The sequence below is a fragment of the Mixophyes fleayi genome, chromosome 6 (assembly GCF_038048845.1).
Source record: "Mixophyes fleayi isolate aMixFle1 chromosome 6, aMixFle1.hap1, whole genome shotgun sequence".
Taxonomy (NCBI): domain Eukaryota; kingdom Metazoa; phylum Chordata; class Amphibia; order Anura; family Limnodynastidae; genus Mixophyes; species Mixophyes fleayi.
In genome coordinates this window covers 176,648,283-176,654,598 of record NC_134407.1, presented here as the reverse complement: position 1 = coordinate 176,654,598, position 6,316 = coordinate 176,648,283, and positions in this window count along the sequence as shown.

The window sequence follows — 6,316 nt, the reverse complement described above, 5'->3', positions numbered from 1 at the left end:
TGTGTTTTCATTTATTTATGTTATAAATAACATCAGGCGACTCAAAGTCTTCAAACGTTACCTTCACCGTACGCCATCCAGTATTGTCACAGTGCCATTTCTATCCTTAAACCACTGCTCCAGGGAGTGTTACCTGAGCAAGATGCACTCTTGCAGGTTTGAACTACAAATAAACTCAATCCCAGCAAGGTAAGTTGACCTGGAGTTAGTACATATAAAGCGGAACTGGAGCAGTGGAGTTACGTTCTTGTGCAACAGAAATGGAAGATTAAGATATGTTCTGAAGGAAATATTCTAGAGGAATACTTGTTAATGTCATAAACCAATAGAAAGCCCGTTGAGCAAAATCAGGATTAGGAAAAGTTAGCTTGGCACAGTTCATAGTATTGTGGTATTTGGTCAGCAGTTACTTTTACAGACTGTAGAAGTCACTTTTATTATGAATAACTAAAATCTGCACGCCAAAGCAATTTTAAATGTATATATTTTAAAGTCTTTTACGTTTTATACCCCCCTACTCTCTATGATGGTTAACGATGGAAGTCTAGGAAAAAAATGAAGGTGAGGTGGACACGTGCAAAACTGAAAAGCTTCAGAGTGTGTGAGGCAAAGGCCTGAACATGTTCTGTGATATAGTAATGGCCTAGATGACCAGATCACCTACAACTTCAGATCCTATATAGGCACAAGCAAGGGTAATGTGACTTATAATGGTTATGTCTGTGTTTGCACAACAGCATGCAAGTCTTCATGATTTCCACCAACAGAACACAATAATGCACAACATCTCCGCTCAGCTCTGCCTTGTGCGTAGAAAGGTGATGCATGGTAATTTTACATATATAATTATCCTTTATAGCCTCAACCAAGACTTATGTCTGTCATGTATATTATTATAAATCCTGTTCTCAAGCCTCCTGTTGAATTCCACCTATCTGCCAATATCCTGTACAAATTTAGAGTGGTTGAAGTGCCATCATTTTTAGTTTCCCTGTTGTTGCTCCTCTGTGGGAAGTCACAATTGAAGACTGCAGCAACCAAACATGAAAATTGTTGTATTTTAACCCTTTATTTGGCAAGTAGTGAAATCATACAGAGTCTAGTATTGTACTCATGCACCATGTAGTGATCAGTATTGGAACTTCTGAAACAACTGACTACTGGAAACACGCTTAGATATTGCTTGAGACCTTCTCTGCCAAGGACTGGATCATAATGTAAACGTTATTACATAAAAGTAATGTGAGATTCATGTTGCTTGAGAGCAACATTGCAAAATAAAGGGTTAAATTGGATAAGAGCAGTCTACAATGTAACAACCTCCTCATAACCGCTGACAGGCTATTAAGGGTATTTGGATTAGTTTAAATGGTATCACTTATGCTAACAAAGCATTTTCAGCCGCAACTAATACCTTTTCGGTTTCAGTACTTAATGCACAGGGTAGGTTTTAATAGATTATCTAAACTTGTTGTACCCAGCCACTGGAACTGGACACCAGCTAGGTGGGTCAAATTAATTTAGGGGCTACATGAGACATATCCTAAAAAAAAGTTAGTACCATATAAATGATGTTTTGCAGTTAGCACAGTAAGTTGGCTTATGCTATCCAGATATCTAAACAGATACCTATTCAGATTTACAGATTGTAACATACCCAAGCTGCCATTTGAATCTACACTATGCTTATGAATTTTATATTGGCAAACTGCCCATGTGAATAAACCCTTGGTGAGGTCTTTTGTTCTCCCTTCCCAAATGTTAAAATGCATTGGCTGTCCATATGTGTCTGTTGGTTCATTTTGCTGATGTAAACATTTGAACAGCCCATGCATTTATCATAGGGATCAAATTAACAATATCTATACTTGCTCCCAAATTGTTAGTTTAAACCAGGCCTGTCCAACCTGCGGCCCTCCAGGTGTTGTGAAACTACAAGCCCCAGCATGCTTTGCCAGTAGACAACCTGTTGATAGCTGGCAGGGCATGCTGGGACTTGTAGTTTCACAACATGGAGGGCCGCAGGTTGGACAGGCCTGGTTTAAACCGTATGAGGCATGTTTTTAATACAGAGACTAACAGGGTGATCTGTAAACCTATTCAGGTGAATACGACTACACTTTGTATTATTAACCATGAATTAAATGCTATTATAGTTCACTACAGTTTCCTTGTCACCTTATGACAGTGGTGCTCTCTGCAGGATGTTCAACAGACTATAGACAACAGACTTCATTTAAAGCTAAAGACAGTTTGTGGTACAGTTAGCCAAAAAGCAAATTACAGCATTGTAATTTTCCAGAAAACACAACTGTCGTCTGCCTTTTATTTACATGGATATGTTTATTTCATTTTACAAAGCTTTATTTTTAAAGTTTATTACATTCCATCCACTCAAAACTAGCAATGTGTTCATTTTGCAATTGTAACAAGTCCTAGAACATTACAGTGGATCTGTATTGTGTCTGCGCTTTTGGCTATTATAATAGTTTATAATGAGGACAAATGTGGTCAGTGCATTCAATAAACTGTTTTTAGCACGAGCGAAAGCCTTAAAAGTATTCAGATGTAAAAGGGCTTCACTAAACACTGCAATTATAGATCTCAAAAATGAGTCTTCTAGATTTCTTTTGCTGCACTAAATTAGGGTAACATGTTATTTTATTGAGGCATAATTGTCTACAGGGTCTGACAAAATCTAAATGGTATCACTAACGGGCACTACTTTCATTTAGTGCACTGAAGCTATAATTGACTGTGGAGCAAACTGGGATATGATACACCTGATGGTATGTTTAGAAAAATCCCCTTTTACCTACAATAAACTATGGTTTTAAATGTGTAAAGGACAGATTAGTGTTGTAATAGACAATCCATGTACAATATAAAGCAAATTTTGTTACAGTCCAGAAGTGAAGTAAAATGTTACTACAAAATATTCTGTGTATTCTCAGTATTTTAAAATGGTTATTAAGTGATCTCATCATGTAGCTCACAAAAACATTCAGCATTTCACAGACAACAGTTATTAGTGCTGGTACAAAAGCTTTTTTTTTTTTTTTTTTTTTTTAAACTCAGTTTTTGGAAATGTCCCTCAAACAGGCATCATGAACACCCCACCACACTGGATGTATTTCTGATACGAAACCTGCTAGGTCCCTCTGCAAATTGTCATCATCATCCCCATTTATTTATATAGCGCCACTAATTTCGCAGCGCTGTACAGAGAATTCACTCACATCAGTCCCTGCCCCATTGGAGCTTACAGTCTAAATTCCCCAACACACACGCAGACAGACAGACACACACAGGCCAGGGTCAATTTGTTAGCAGCCAATTAACCTACCAGTATGTTTTGTTTTTTTTTAGTGTGGGAGGAAACCTGAGCACCCAGAGGAAACCCATACAAACTCCTCACAGATAAGACCATGGTCCGAGAACTGAACTCATGACCCCAGTGCTGTAAGGCAGAAGTTCTAACCACTATGCCACCGTGCTACCCAAATTATCAATGAATGTTACTTTTGGTGCAGCAGCTCTACGAATGGGTTTAATAAATGTACCTCCATGCTAACTCATTTTTATTTTGCTGTAAGTCTCTGTAAATTGCAGAGTCTTGATTTAGTGGCATGCAAATAGTTACTTTTTTTCTATTGTATTATGAATTCAGTTTCTCTATGTACCTTAGTCTAAATTAATATAACATGAAGGCATAAATATTCATTTAAATGGATGGGAGCTGTGATTAGATTGCACCACACTGAGACTGTTAAGACTTGATGGTTTTTTTGAAGAAAAAAAAAATGCTTGTGAATGTTTGGGTATTTGACTTTAGAACCCCATTCAAATAATTAGAGGCACATTTTGAGTTTGTGTTAGTATATTTGGAGTGCTGCAAAGGCTCAGTGAATGGGAACCTGATACACTTCAGTGCCCCCATAAAAACTCTCATCTCAAAAAGCCACACATTATCCTTCATTTTAGTAATAAGATAAAACATTGAAGGTGCTAACTATAACAGATGTGACAATAAAGCAGGAAGAAGCTGGGTCCACAGATGAAGACTCTGAAGCCACATGCAGTCCATCATTAGCCTGGATTATATTAAGAAAAGAAAGAAACTCATCTGCACCTAGCCTGTGCAGGAGGCAGAAGTCCAATTTTAAGCATAAGCCGTTACACTGCACACTTGTTCCAGCATTTCTTAATTGTGTACATGGCCATATATTAACCCTTTATGTTACCAACACCTCCCAGGCTAGTCTCATAACCCCTCTCTGCCTATAGAGTAGATATCACCCAGCTGTGCTCTACCCATACCTGCATTGCTGAGTGCATATAATCTATCCACAGTAGAGTGAATGCATGTACGAATCAGTCATCAGTAACATTGGTTGTCACCAAAACACAAATGCCTGATGGGGGAAGGGCATAAATGACACTGCAGGAGATAAACCTATCACTCTCCTCTGGTGTAGTCCCCTCTTCCTTTAAACACGCTCTTATCGCTCCCATCCTCAAAAAACCCAATCTTGACCCCCACCTCTCTTGCTAACTATCGTCCTATCTCACTTCTCCCCTTTGCCTCCAAATTACTTGAGAGGATTGTCTGTAGCCACCTCACTAGACACCTCTCTGACAATTCCCTCCTCGACCCTCTTCAATCAGGTTACCGCCCCCTCCACTCCACCGAAACTGCCCTGGCCAAAGTTACTAATGATCTACTTTTAGCCAAATCCAAGGGTCACTTCTCCCTGCTCATCCTCCTTGACCTCTCTGCGGCCTTCGACACCGTGGACCACCCCCTCCTGCTTCAAACACTTCTCTCTCTTGGCCTCTCTGGATCTGTCCTCGCCTGGTTCACCTCATACCTCGCTAACCGCTCCTTCTCTGTATCCATGTCTGGCTCCTCCTCCACCCCCTTCCCTCTCCCTGTTGGTGTCCCTCAGGGTTCTGTTCTTGGCCCTCTTCTCTTTTAGCTCTACACCTCCTCCCTGGGGGCTCTCATCTCCTCCTTCGGTCTTCAGTATCACCTTTACGCTGACGACATCCAACTCTACATCTCCTCGCCCGATCTCTCCTCCGCCGTCCTCTCGCGTGTATCTGACTGCCTCTCTGCCATTTCCTCCTGGATGTCCTCGCGCTTCCTCAAAATTAACATCTCCAAAACTGAACTCATTGTCTTTCCTCCCCCTAGACTCCCCTCCCACCACATCCTCTCTATCACTGTTAACAATACCACCATCTCCTCTGTCATCCAACTCCGCTGCCTGGGCGTCACCCTCGACTCCTCTCTCTCCTTCGCCCCCCACATCCAATCCCTTGCCCAAGCCTGTCGCTACCAGCTACGCAACATTGCCCGCATCCGGCCCTTCCTCTCCCAAGATGCCACCAAAACTATCATCCACGCACTCATCATTTCCCACCTTGATTATTGCAACCTCCTTCTTACCGGCCTTCCCCATTCCCATCTCGCCCCCCTCCGCTCTATACTCAATGCGGCTGCAAGGCTCATCTTCCTTTCTCGCCGCTCCTCATCCGCCTCCCCTCTCTGCCTTGCCCTACACTGGCTTCCCATTCCTTACAGAATTCTTTTCAAACTCCTGACCGTCACTTTCAAGGCTCTCTCCCAGTCTACTGCTCCCTATATCTCCAACCTCCTCTCTATTCACACCCCTGCCCGCTCCCTGCGCTCGGCCAATGACCATCGCCTCTCCTCCACTCTGATCACCTCTTCCCACTCCAGAATCCAAGACTTCTCCCGTGCTGCCCCCCTTCACTGGAACGGCCTCCCTCGCTCCATCCGTCTCTCTCCCAATCTGTCCTCCTTCAAGAAGGCACTCAAAACTTACCTGTTCTTAAAAGCCTACCAACCTTCCACCTAACCCCCTCATCTCATCTCCTCTGCCTGTTCTCCCCCTCTCTCCTCCCAGCCCCCCTGTTCTCTCCCCACTTCTTCAACTTGCTCCCTGTGTGTCTACCCTCCCTTAGGGTGTAAGCTCATTTGAGCAGGGCCCTCTTCCCTTTGTTCTCCATACCTGTTCTTCTGCTCCGTCTTTACTGCATTAGCCTGCCTGGAGTCTCTGAAGTTTTGGTATTTTTGTTTACTGTGTGTAATGTTTCACCTTGTTTAGTCTACTGTTTGTGCTCTGTACGGCGCTGCGGAGCTCTTGTGGCGCCTAACAAATAAAGGATAATAATAATAAATATAATCCACAGGTTTCCAAACTGGGTCCCGCGGCGATCTTGCAGGAGCTATATTGCTCATTTCCTTTAACAAAATATCCTGAATCACTGTCTAAAACTAGCTCACTGT